Source organism: Eschrichtius robustus, chromosome 13 (genome assembly GCF_028021215.1).
Source record: "Eschrichtius robustus isolate mEscRob2 chromosome 13, mEscRob2.pri, whole genome shotgun sequence".
NCBI lineage: Eukaryota > Metazoa > Chordata > Mammalia > Artiodactyla > Eschrichtiidae > Eschrichtius > Eschrichtius robustus.
The window spans coordinates 104,663,037-104,677,653 of record NC_090836.1 but is presented as its reverse complement, the minus strand read 5'-3'; positions in this window follow the sequence as shown (position 1 = coordinate 104,677,653).

Genomic DNA, 14,617 nt, shown 5'->3' with positions numbered 1-14,617 from the left:
CATCAGACCCATATTTTCTTCCTTCCAGCTTCAACAATAAAGCTTTAAATATTAAAGCCTGTAATTATGGTTAATGTTGAGGTTTTTTTCCCCAATGCATAGTATTTATCTGGTTAGACAGTTCCTTTCCTATCTCAGTTTGCGAAGAGTTTCTTTGTTATCATGAAAGAATATTGATTTTGTAAAATTATTTTACTGTATTTTACAATTGGACAGTTTTTAACATTCATCTGTTAATATGGTAAATTAGTTTAATGTTACACCAAACTCGTGTTGTAGAAATAACCTCCATTTGTCACAGTAGATTGCAAGTTTTATATGTTACAGGCATACTCCAGAGATACTGCAGGTTTGGTTTCTGACCATTGCAATAAAGAGAATATCACAATAAAGTAAGTCACATGAATTTTTTGGTTTCCCAGTGTACATAAAAGTTACGTTCACATTATATTGCAGTCCATTAAGTGTGCAATAGCATCAAATCTAAAAAGTACACACTTTAAAAGTAGCTTATTACTAAAAAGTGCTATCATCTGAGCCTCAGCAGGTCATATTAGTTGCATCAAATATCACTGATCACAGATCACCATGACAAATAGAATAATAATGAAAGAGCTTGAAATATTGCTAGAATTACCAACATGTGACATGAGAGTCACGAAGTAAGCAAATGCTGTTTGAAGAAAAATGGTGCCTTGTTCAACACGTGGTCACCACACATTTTTAATTTGTAAAGAAACACAATATCTGTGAAGTGCAATAAAGGGAAGTGAGGTGAGCCTGTACTGGATGGAGTTTACTAATATTTTGTTTAAGATATTTGCATTTGATTTATCATTAGCATTAGCCTGTAATTTAATTTCTTGTACTATCGATCTGGGAACTTGGTAACAATACTCTAGCAATCTCATAAAGGGAAAGGTCAAGTGTTTCTTCTTATTTTATAATCTGGAAGAGGTTGGGGAAAAAATGAATTTTTCTCGTTTAAAATTGTTGAAGCACTTCTCTAAAACTGATTGGACTTGGAGGAATCCTTATAGAGATGTTTAAAATTACTGTTTCAAGTTCTAAAATGATTTCTTCTTGAGTTGATTTGTAATTCATACTTTTCTAAGATGTACCATACTAATTTTCATTTTTATTTAAAATGTAATTAATAATATCCTCTTTTTAACCTTTTAACCTCTGGCAGCAATGCTTTCCTTTTGTTTCATCCTTCTTGCTTTCTGTGCTTCATTCTGGATATTTTCTACTGAGTTATATTCCAGTTCACTAATCCCTTCTTTGATGAGAAGAGTTGGCTGTTAAACTCATTTACTAAGTTCTTAATTTCAGTTTTTAATTTTTAAATTTCCATTTCATTAGTTTCCTCTTTCTGCTATAATAAATACAACAAATTCAGTGGCTTCAAACAACACACATTTATTATCATACAATTTTTCAATGTACCAAAACATACTTAAGGATTTGAAGGATCAGGATGTGAACGTCTTTGGGTAGGGGTATTATTATTTCTACAATGGTCTGCCTTCTGGCCTCCAAAGATTTGTGTTTGTCCCACATGCAAAATACCTTCAGATCATCCCAACATCCCCAGAAGTCTCAATTCATGGCAGCATTAACACAGAGTCCAAAATCTCATCTATGTCTTATCAATCAGTTAATAGTTCTAAATTTTATCATTTAAATTATCTAACATTTAGGATAAAGATCTGCATATAATCCATCCTGGGGCAAAATTCTTCTCCAACTGTAAATTTGTGAAACTCAAGAAATAAGTGATCTGCTTTAAAATACAATAATGGGACCAAAAAGGATAACAGTTTTAGACATTTCCATTCAAAAAGGGAGAAAATGGAAGGAAAAAGGAGCGCTTGATCCCTTCTAGGGATTCAACTGAGTGTCCTAGTTGCTCAGTAAAGACTTTCTATTCTGGCTGGTCAGAACATGAACAACCCTGGAAATATTTATTTCCCTAGTCCTAGTGTAGAGAATGTGTTTATGTAGAAATATATTGTCCTCTAATTCTTAGAAGGTCTATTCTTCAGGAACACAATGTCAAGTTGACAGTAATTTTTTCTTAGCACATGAAAAGTATTTTCTACTAACTTCTGGCATCCAGTATTTCTTTAGATAATTCAGTTGCCATTCATTACTTTTTTGTAGGTAATGTTTCTTTTATTTCTGATTTCCTTTGAGATCTTTCCTTTGTCTTTGTTTTCCTGAAGTACTACTATGCTTTATCTAAGCACAGACTTATTTTTATTTAGTTTACTTTAGATTGATTGAGATATGGGGGGATCATTATCATTCATAAATTCTGGGAAATTCTTGGTTAGTCTCTCTTTGGAATATCACTTCTCTCCCATTTTCTTTTCCCTTGCTTTCTGGAACTCCAGTTAGAGGTATATTAGAACTCCTCTTTCTATTGATATTTTCCAGGTCTCTTAATCTCTCTTTCACACTAATCTGTCTGAGTTACTTGTAATTTCTTGGTATTTATGTTCCAGTTCACTGATGGTATATTCAAGTGAGCATAAAATGCTGTTTAATCCACACTCGAGTTTCTAAATTAAAATATTATCTTTTCATTTTCAAATATCTTGTTTGCTGTATTTTGTTTTAATCTGTCTGCTTGGTTTTAATAGTTTCCCATTCCTTCTTTATACTGTCAATGTCTTATTTCTTTCTTTTTTTTTTTTTTTTTTGGCCATGTTGGGTCTTCGTTTCTATGCGTTTCTCCAGTTGTGGCAAGCGGGGGACACTCTTCATCGCGGTGCTCAGGCCTCTCACTATCGCGACCTCTCTTGTTGCGGAGCACAGGCTCCAGATGCGCAGGCTGAGCAGCTGTGGCTCACGGGCCTAGCCGCTCCGCGGCATGTGGGATCCTCCCAGGCCAGGGCTCGAACCCGTGTGCCCTGCATTGGCAGGCAGACTCTCAACCACTGCACCACCAGGGAAGCCCCTTATTTCTTTAAATGTAATTAACATGTATTTAACATTCACTAAAAATTCTGTATTTCATAATTTCTTATTCCTCATTCTGTGCAGGTTTCATTCTGTGATTGCTGTTTCTGCTGACTTTGATTCATGGAAGCTGACTTCTTAAAGTGTTTTGTGATTATGTGTGTGTGAGAGAGAGATTATATTTTGATATTATCCATGAGAATTCTCCTAGGACTGGATTTAAAGACTGTTCTTCCAGTGAGGATTTGTTTTTGTTTCTGGCAGGGGCATTGGGTTATTACAAACTCAAGGTCCCTTTAAAGTAAATTTTTCATGTGGCACTTTGCAGATCACATAGTTAGTATGATCTCACACCCCACATTTTGCTAGTAAAGCTTGGATTAAGAATTCTTGTGTCTGAACTATTTTTTTTTCTACCACAGCTCAGGCAGATACCATTCCTGTCTTGAATTTTTTCTAATACTTCTATTGAAAGTACCCCTTGGTTTTATATAGAGGATCTCTGAAATAACCCACAGTGATGGTTAATTTTATGTGTCACCTTGACAAGGCCAAGGGATACCTAGATAGCTGGTGAAACCTTATTTTGGGCTGCGTCTGTGAGGACATTTCCAGAAGAGATTAGCATTTGAATCAGTAGACTGAGTAATCATCACCCTCACTAACGTGGGTAGTTGTCATCTAACCCACTGAGGACCTGAATAGAAGGAAAAGATGGAAGAAGGGCAAGTTCTCTCTCTGTTTAAGCTGGGATTTCTGCTCTTGTACATTGCAGCTCCTGGTTCTGGAGCTTTCAGACTCAGGACTTGATTATGACTTACACCATTGGTCCCCAATTCTCAGGCCTGCTGAGTTAAATTAAATGATGGGAATTCGTTGAATGTCTAGATCATTAGACAAGTCTAAGTTTAACTGCTAAACAAGTCTAAGTTTGCTTACTTTTGTCTTATTACCAAAAAAACTAAAGATGCTTGGGTCTGTTAGCCTCGTTTTGTGCCACATAAAAAAAAAAAAAAAAAGCTGGTATAACAAATAGTTCATAATTGCTTATTTTTTAGTTTTCACTAGAAATTGTCTTCTAAGGGTTAAAAGTTTTAATGAACATATTTAATTAAAACTACTACAATTAATAAGGAAAATATCTTTGTATACAAGGGAATTTTTTAAAGGTATAAGAAATGGAAATGCCAAGGGAAAAGAAAAGCTGGATATTTCTAGATGGGAAAGAAAACAAGGAACAAGTAAAATGGACATAGAAAGTTGTAAAAGTTCTGTGAAAAAAAAAGAAGTCTTTAGAAAGGATTTTTTGTGTGGTCATGACTGGCTAAAATTGGAATAAATTTAATTAAATGAATGAGTTTTAATATCAAAAGTAAGCTGGTGCAAAATTAAAATTTGGTTTTTCTCTTTATTAAAAGGACAAAGTTTTTTTTTCCCTTTTGTTCTGATCTTTATAATAAAAGATCATAAAATGTAGATCTTATGTTTTGTCAAAATAACCACTTATTTCTATGTTGTCTTTATCAGGACTTTAATTACTGAAGTAAACGAATTCTCTTGATATTAAAAGAGCTAAGTTTTGATCAGAACTATATAACCGTCTATATTTGCCTATGAAGTCTTTGTTATTTTGGTTAAATGGATAACTAAGCATTGTTTCATAGTGACCCATGATCCTATTTGACCAAGTGTTTTAAAAACTTTTGATATTTTTGACAAACTTCCCAAAATCAAATTCTAAATGAAGTCTTTTTGACTTAGAACTACCTTTGAGATAAGAAATATTTCAGAGAGCCCATGAAACATATCAAAAATTTGTTCTCTCTTCTTATAAAAAGGTAGATGTTAGACTAATGAAGTTTATTTGATATGCTAAATTACATGGGAAACATTGTCAGAAAATAAGTAATACTAAAACTTCTTTATGATGTGTCTGTATACATGTAATCAGTGTTTCAAAAACTATGTGAAATTCCTGGAAATCTGATATGTCCTGGTATAGGTTATCAGTCATAATTCTACTTAAAATGTTTCACATAACAGAAAAAACCTAATTCCCTTGTCAACTGCATTGTAATCAGATATTCAATCATGCCATTTTAAAGTTTTTCTCATTAACAGAGAGTTATTATTTTACTCTGATGCTTTTACAAATGTTTCATCTTCAGAGAGATTCATGACACTTACTAAAGAGTACAGGTTTCTGATAAACTTTCAGATCATACCATTGAATTGGATAAAAATTTACAGAACTCTAATGAAGAAACTGATGGTTTCATAAAACTCCTAACAAAAGATAAAAGATCAAGAATTTTTCCATGGAACTGAATAAACTGATGAGGATGAATATAATTTTTATGACTTTTTATTTTAAACATTGCCAGTTCTTTTATGTTTTGCTCTTCCAGATTTAAGGAAACGTGTTCTCTCAAGCTATCTATGACTTGCAACAATTTGATAAAGTGTACCTTTGTAAGCAAAGATGAAACATGTATCTTTTTCTTCCTACCTGATCCCTCCAGACTTCAGAAATTCTTAACGAGTTCTCTTATTTTCATAACAATATAATTATTTGCATAAGTTCACTAAGAATCTGTTCTCCTCATAACAGGACACACTGGAAACATCAGTTATATTACCAAGGCTTTGACTGGAATGTCTTATTTGAGAGAGACATGCATAGACTCAGATATGACCAGACAGCTTTAAGGAACTAAGATTGACTTTATGGAGCCAACAAAGATCCTTGAAAAAACAGCCTGGGATCTTGCTTACAGGGTTCCCAGTGGCCTAAACATGTGAGTAAGGAAAGTCACTTTCTGACAGGTGAAGAAACCACAAGATATTTTATGGATCTCCAGAAGAGAAGAGTTCACCCAAATCTATAAGTATTGTAGGCAAAGTCTGATGGTAAGTCCTTGGCTTGGCTTTCCTGGCCTCAAGAGGCCTTTAAAAATTCAAGCTGAGATTTCTTGTGAAAAGTTCCAGCAAAGCATATTTAAAAGAGCCTATATAATCAACTGCTATTCTTGATACACTTATGTAAATAATCCAGGCAAATTTATTAAAACAAGTCTTATTTTGAAAACAAATTAATATGAATTTGGCTATCTTTGGTAGAAATGAGGGTGACTTTAGAGTGACAAATTGTTTCCATAATATACCTTTGTGGATATTAGAATCTAGCATTATTATTTGTCTCTGAGGTTTTGGCATTTACCCGATAAACTGGGCTAGATCCTGAATTCTTCTAGTTTCCTCCTATATCTAGCTATGACTCTTCAAACTAGCATTTCTGGTTTTAGTGCCATCCTTTTGACTTGGAATCACTGAGAACTACAACTGCACTTTTTCCAAAGCCATGCAAGCTAAAGTTGGACAACTTGACATAAACTTCAGAGAAATCACTGTAACTGCTAATGTATTGACAATCTTCATGCCTGTTGCTATGTGATCTACTCAGGAAGTTTACCTAAACACCCGATGACATCATCAGAGACATTTCAAACTACAAAAGGTGCTTCGATCCTGACATCTAGCTATTTTCAGCTGGCTCCCCTCTGGACTTGGTGCTTTATTGCCATCCAAATTGCAATTCATTATACTAATCATTGTTCTTATTTATTCTCTTTGTTGTTTTTAAACCATTTACACTTTTTCTCTCTCACTGCTGTACTCCAATGCCCTCCACTGGAATAATGATAGCTTGACATCTGGAGATTGTTGACCACACCTATAAAAGTCCTTCTAATGAAGAGACATAAATTTCTCCTTTTTAGAACGCTACTTAAGACTCACTTCCTAGATGGTTCCTTGTTGCTCAAATGTGACCATAAACTCTCTGAAAACACACTTCTCCCTAAATCACCTCTTTTCCCTCCTCCATGGGACATGAATCTCTGGGAATGAGCCTTCCCAGCACCAAGAATTTCAATGCCAAGGCCCAATAACTACATGGTTGATCATCAGTGCTTTCCAAAGAAAGATCTTGATCAAAAGGGGGAAATGTGAAAGGAAAATCAAACTGGAGTCAGTATTGCTAAGAGTGTTCTCTAAAATGGAACCAGGAGGCCACTGAGGACGTGTGACTTATGCACATCTTAGCCTGGATGGAATCTGATTTTTGACCACTTTTTGTCCTAATGAAGGGATCCAGAACATCTGCCAGAAACTCAAGATACTTATTGAACCCTCACCCTACAACTACTTGTGACCGCTATCCCTTAAGGATAAACATTTCCTTTCTTGCATCAGAGCACAGCCTCATGGCTTTTGCCTTTATAAGCTCTTGACCCTTTCTCTTCCCTGAAACATTCTTTCAGTTTTACCCAAATGTGTATCCCCTGAATTGCAATTCTAAAGGGATCAAATAAAGTATTTTCTTATTTTCAGCCTTCTGTGTTTTTTTTAACTGGCACTCACTCTCCAATTTAACAATTCAAAAAGTTCTAGTAGACTGATGATCATGTATATTGGTGAGATTGGTGGGTGTCAGCCCCAGCCTCAACCCCTTTTTAATCGAATCTTAGCAACTGTGGTAACAATCAGAGTAATTTAAAATAGTGTTGACTAATTTGCATGTTTCTTTAGGGAGAGGAGAATTCAAATCCATGAAGGATATTCTTATTGGCCTTCTGTTATCTTCCTCTAGCCTGTTGTTTATCACATGTTGGGTGTATTTTCTCTGTGGCTGATAAACTGGTAAGAAGACTTCTTTGGATTGAGGTGGGAGGAAGCATAAGAGAAAATTCATTCTGGAGAACAGCATTTTCAGGCAATAAGACCTGGATTCAAGCCTAGGACCCAGTCTTGTTCCTCTCACTGGACTTTGACAATTCACATCACCTCCTTGAACTTGGTGTCTCTGTCTATAATGTTTCCAATGAGATACTGAGTGTGGAAATGCTTTTTAAATACAAGGTGATATGGAGAAGGGGTTGGAGTGATCTGAATAGCAGACATGAACTGAGTGCTGTCCTGTTGGTTAGGTAGACATCAGGTCCTGAGCATGCAGTTGCTGACAAAGGAAGGAAAGCCTGCTTTGTCACATGGTTCTTCTCTTCAACCTTACAAGACAGGAAGCAGTGGAGGGACATTGAAAGCATTTTAAGACAAAAATATTTGGATTCAATTATACTATATCCTGCTCAGTTGGCATCTGCAAATGAAGTCAAGGAAAAAATAAGTCTCAGATATGCAAAAGCTTTGAAAATATAGCAACCATGTACCCTGTCTGGAAAAATCACCTCACAATGCATTTTAGTCAATTGTGAAATGAGTTAAAAAAAAAAAAAACTAACCAGGAGTAGAGGTGCTATGGTGTAAAAGGGATAACAGTGAACCCTGAAACCATTTAAGCATATGATTCATACGTGCTGTACACCCAGCTCCAAGTTACATATTGTTAATAATTCTTAAAATAGAATCTATGTAGAGAAAATATTTAAAAATCAATGAGCTTTGTTTAATTACAGAATTTAGCCTTAAAACATGAAAGTTTGGAAATTGAACTCTGGAAGAAATTAAGAGTGAAGATTTCTGGATCTTACAAAGGTGGAAGTGCCACTAAGAAACTCAGTAGACACTGATAACTAGATCAATCTGTAAGAGTTAAAAACAGCGTTAAAATTGCCCAGTCGAAGAACTGGCATTGTACAGATGCCTTCAAAATCACTGTTCTTAAAGAGAAAGAACATATGACAAAGATAAAATGAAGACAGCAATAAGAAAACTAGAGATTAGAAGCACAAAAATCAATGGTACAAAAATCAGACAAAACACGGTGCAGAAACTTTAAAGGGATTACATTTATTACTAAAGGGTGACTGGAACAAAACCAAAGTCTATTTATACATTATCTAACAAGAGCCCTGTCTAAAGCAAAGAGGTTTGGAAAGCTTAAAAGTGAAAGAATAGATAGATACCTACCAAGCAAACAAAGCACAGGAGACAATAATAACCTAAGATAAAGTACAAGTCAAAGTAAAAGTAAAACACTAAACACGACAAAGTGGGTGATGTTTTATTAAGTGTTCATTTTGACACAATGCGATGACAGTTATGAACCTTTATGTGCCAAATAACACAGAATCAAAGCAGATAAAGAAAAATCAGATTGAAATATGAAGAGAATATGTCAGACACCCAATAACAGCTGAATAAAAGTCTTCTATTCTTTGACAGATCAAGTAGGCAAAAAAGTAAATAGGGGTATATAAGCTCTAATTATTATAAATAATATAATGTATATAATAGTCATTATGAAATGCAATACATTGTCTCTACAGAATAATGCTTATTTCAACACTTATGTGACATAAGATTAGACCATACTTAAAATTCAAACTAAACCTCTCTGACTTACAGAAAGCAGAAATTGCATAAGGTGCTTATTTTGTGATCATAAACAGCAACATTCATAATCCAACAGTTATTAAACAAATATTTATAGAGTGCCTTCTATGTTCAAGGCTTTGTTCAAGGTACTAGGATAAAACAATGACAAAAACAGGTAAAATTCCTGCCCATATGTTTGCATTTTAATAGAGACAGACACAAAATAACCATATTCTTTGTATATTCTCTTTCTTCTGGCTTGAGATCCAGCTGTTCCTTGAAAGCACCACCATCCCTGTCTCTCTGTCACTTTGAGACTACTCAACCTACACACCTGGACATCAGCCCTGGGATTTGGGCAAGTCTCTTTTTACACTTTTGTTGTGTACAAACTCATTTTTCAAATTCCTAGCTTCTTTAAAGTGTGTGTCATTCCATTAGGTGCCCAGCCTGTGTGGACACCATCTGAGGTCCAGTCCATCCCAGTGTTTATGGCATAAGCTGGACCCTGCCTTTCCACCTTGATCTCCACGTCCGCCATCCTCCACGATGTCAGCATCCACAGGGAGCATCTCTCTGCTCTCTCAGTTAATCAGTTTCCTAATTCCTGGTCATCTCTTCCTTTGCCCCATCCTCTCCCATGTCAGATCTTAGGCAATCTCATCTCCAGAACTGCAAGAGCATCTTACCCATGGATTACCACCTCTCTCTCCAGCATCCTTATTCTAGTGCCCCACTTCACCAGTCTTCACTGTCACATTCAAGTTCGTGTCATTTTGATGTTGAGTTAATTGCACCACCAACCACTTTTTGAAGACCCACCACCCCCCTTATGTCTTGGCTTCACACTTTGCTCAGATTAGGTCCACCATTCTAAATCTTCTTCTTAATTTCAGCTCCCTTGCCTCTCATTTCCTCTGACATACTGACCCCCTTTCTCCACCCACTCTGCACCTCACCCAGGCTGCTGAACACAGTGACAGTAAAACACTGAACCATGGTTGCAGGACTTATTCAAATGCTCCATCAAGTTGGTTGGCAAAATTGCCCAGCGATCCCAACCCATTTTGTAAAACGTTAATTTCTCCTTTTTGCAAGTTAAGTATTTAACGCCTTCTCCCACCTCTGCAGTCCATAATCATCATATGTCTCACTGAGAAAATGAGAGCTGCCTCCTGCTTTTGCTCCCAAATCCACCAATTCCTACTCCTGTGATCATCCTTCTACCCTTCCTTTTTATGTCCTAAGGAGTGGGCCCATGCTTATCAGAGACTCAGTCCTTTTGCTGTCTCCCCCTGCCTTCTCAGGGATAAAATTGTTCATTTGTAGTGCCCTTTGCCTTTGAAATCAGTGCATTTTCCCCTACATATGGGCCCTGGTAGGTATACCATCTTACACAAATAAAGTATAAACACAACTTCTCTTGGCTTCGTATTTCCATCTAGCTACTACCTCATTGTTCATCTTTTCTTCCCAGCAGAAAGCACTCATAAGTATCATCAGTATCACCAGCTTCACTTCTTCACTTCATGTCCTCTTCTAAACTCACTTCCCTTTGGCTTCTGCCCTCTACACTCCCGACCCTGTCCTATCTCATGATCACCAGTGACTTCCCTGCTTTACATATGAATGTATTGAGTTGATTACTCTACCTTCTTGGCTTCTGAGACAACAAATGCTCCTGGCAGTCATCTCTTCCCAGTGACTGCTCCCTCTCAGTTGGGGCTCCAAACCCTGGAGAGCTTTAAGACTCAGCCCCAGCTCATTTCCTAGAGGACCCCATTCAGTCCTGTGACTATGAATAGCATCTATCCACTGATGACTCCCTAAATTCTACTCTTGGCCAGTGGGCTCCAGGATTAGTAAATCTAACTGCCTTTTTGACATTGGATGTCTAATGTCATCTCAGATTTATTATGTCCAAAGCTGAACTCTGCATTTCCCTCCTATAGGGTCTCAGTGCCTCTGTGAATCACCCCACATCTATAAATGGCATGACAGTCCAGTTGCTGCAGTACAAATGTATAAATCCTGGATTCCTCACATTCTTACACCTTCTCCACCACCCCACCCCTCACCAACACAACCAATATCTGCAGATCCTGGTACCCTTTCCTCCAAAAATATCTGAAGTCACTTCCCTTCTTTCCAGGCCAACTGCCATCATCTGGTCCAAGCTATCATCCTCTCCCAGATGGACAAATGTTATAGCCTTCCAAGTAACGTCTCTCCTTCCACTCTTGGACGTAGATCTATGGTGAAGAAAGAACAATGGCAGTAGTGAGGCCTGCTACCTAGCACGTCACATCAAAATGATGCACTGAGATCATCAATCCCATGTCCTTAGTGTGGCTAATGAAGGCAAGAAGAAACCTGGCTGCCCAGTTTAATCCAAGATGAGGCAGGTTTGCAGCAAACTGGGCCAATCAAGATTGGCCTAAAGTCAAAGAGCATCATGAGCAGGAAGTGAGAAAACTTCACTGGAATTTAATGCTATTTAGATTGTGTTTCCAGTGCCAGAAAAGAGCTGGCTTCAAGATGGAGCAGAGAGCAATTTTTACCAAATAAATGATGGGAATGTCATCCCCTGAGACATTTAAAAGTCTCCTTGGCATCTGGTTTTAATCGTGCTATCTGTTCACCATCATCCCCAAGATGGCATTTCTCCGGATTCCAGGATATAATGCCTATTCTACCATTCAACAACATTTGCTAAGTGCTGATACTGTAACACGCACTATACAAGGTATTTGGCAAAACAAAAATGGGTTAACGATGTGCTGACAGTATATACACTTAGTAGACTTTTTGCCCGTGCATTTTACTTTAAAAAAGAAAAAGTAAACCGAGTCTTAATAGAGTCATCAAATACTAGACTTGAAAACATCTTCAGAGTGTCCTTCCTTGACCAGAATTCCTCTCCTGGAACCTCCAGCATCAGAGTGTGCCCTCCATGAGGACAGTCACTGCCATCTCCTCCCCGACCAGCCAGCAGCCTCTGCCATTCCTCTATCAGGCTGGCAGGAGGGCTTGTGAGATATAAAATCAAGCGGGGTGGTGAGCAGGCATCAGGCACCAGCCTCGAGCCTCTGGGCTTCAGAGCCACAGAATCCCTGCTTGGGAGACACTATAGGTATAATACCAGGAAGGAAATGTGACTCTTGCCATGGTCTTCCTGAAACTGCAGCCAGCACTGTCAAAGAGGATTCCACAGTGGGCATTTTTCCTGCAAGATGATCTCACAGGGAAAAAGAAAAGTATCTGAGACAGCACAAAGAGGGGAAGAGAAAGCCTTGTGTTTGGGCAATTTGAGCCACAGGACTCAGTCATGAAAATAAAGGTTCTGAGACTTCTAGCAATTGAAAAAAATTGTTTAGCTTTACTTATAATTTTCCAAACTTATTTGACTGTAGATTTTCCCCACATGGATCCTCTTCTAGCCTCTCTCTTATGATTCCCACCTGATGTGCTTGGAAGACAGCCTTGAAATTGACTTGCATAAAAACCAAATGGAAAAAGCAATCATGGAAGTAAAGTATAAGGGGAAATTTGAGGAGGACATTCCTAATTGAGATAGAAGAGGTTTGCAACTATTTCATCAGATGCAAATAGTGCACACTTGGTTGGACTTGGGGAGAGGTTTGACTCAGACCATGGACTAGGTCTTATGCCTGAGTGAGGAGACTTGCAAGGAGGAGATGGAGAGCTTTCTGCCACTTGGAATTCACACCCAGTAGGCAGAGAACTTGACATACAGATTGCTTTCTGGGACAGAGCCAACCTACATGAGAGGAGAGAGGGCAGGAGGGACACTTGGGAGATGAGATGTATGCTGAGCCAGGCACAGGGGTGGGAGCTTGTGTGAGCTCCATTTCCTGAAGCCTGCATCAACCACACAGCAAACTTCATGCCTGTTAGCTGATCCTCTTGACAGCCCTGTGAAGTCCAGGAGTTATTACCCTTAACTTAGAGACCAGGAGTTCAGGGTCAGACAGGGCTAGCAGCACCTCCAATTCACACAGGAAAGTGAGGAGGCAAGAGCTGCCTGACTCCTAGCCAGGTCTCTGTTCCGCATCATGCTACCTTCAGAAAGTGGCCAAGTGGGGAGAGGGTGAGGCAACAAGACAAGGACAAGGTTCTGGGAACAGGGTAGGGACTGAATGTGCCATGTGTCTGCAGGAAAGATGTGGCAGCTCCTACAATTTGCCTGAGCCTGATGCCACCCAGGGCCTGGGGCAGTGGGGAGAGGACAAAGGACCAACAGAGGCAGGCAGGCTGGGAAAACCAGCGGTGGGAACCATGGCTATTTCCAGAACATCCAAGGACTGTGGGACAGTGTCAAAAGATATAACATATACGCGTAATTGGAATACTAAAAGGAGAAGAAAGAGGTATGCAAGCAGAAAATATATATGTATATATGTGAGTGTATCTGTATCTATCTATCTATATATCTATATCTATATCTATATCTATCTATCTATCTATATGTATATATATATATATATATATATATATATATATATATATATATATATATATATATATATAGCTAAGAACTTTCCAAAATTAATGACAGATTCCAAACCACAGATTTGAGATGCTCACTGAACAGTAAGCAGGATTAAAAGAAGAAAAAATTAATACACCTAGGGATATTGCATTCATATTTTATTCAAACACAAAGAAAAACTTGAAAGAAGCCAGAGGAAAACATAACACCTTACCTATATAGGAATAAGGATACAAATTCAGTAGACGTCTCATCTGCAACCATGCAAGCAGGGAGACAGTGCAGTGAAATATATAAGAAGTTAATTTTTAAAATCCAGACTTCTTTATTCAATGAAATTATCCTTTAAAAGGGAAGAATAAGGACTTTTTAAGACAAAAACTGAGGGAATTCATCACCAGAAGACCTGCCCATCAATGTTTAAAGAAGTTCTTCAGGAAGAAGGAAGATAATATAAGTCAGAAACTCAGACCATAAAGAAAGGAAAAATGTTAGAGAAGGGATAAATGAAGGTAAGACAAAATATTTAATTTTCTTTATTCTTAATTGATTGAAAAGATAACTGTTCAAAGTAATAATAGTAACAATTTATTGGGTGATTACAGTGTATGTATAAGTGAATGACAAAAAGGAACAGGAAAATTGAGAATATTCAGTTATAAGGTATCTGCCTTACACATGTGACCACATAGTGTTATTTCAAGGAGGACTTACACAGAGAAGACTAAAAAAGTAACATAGAATAAGTGCAGTTAACAGAAAACTCTTACAAACAGGACAGATATTATATTTTAAATGTCA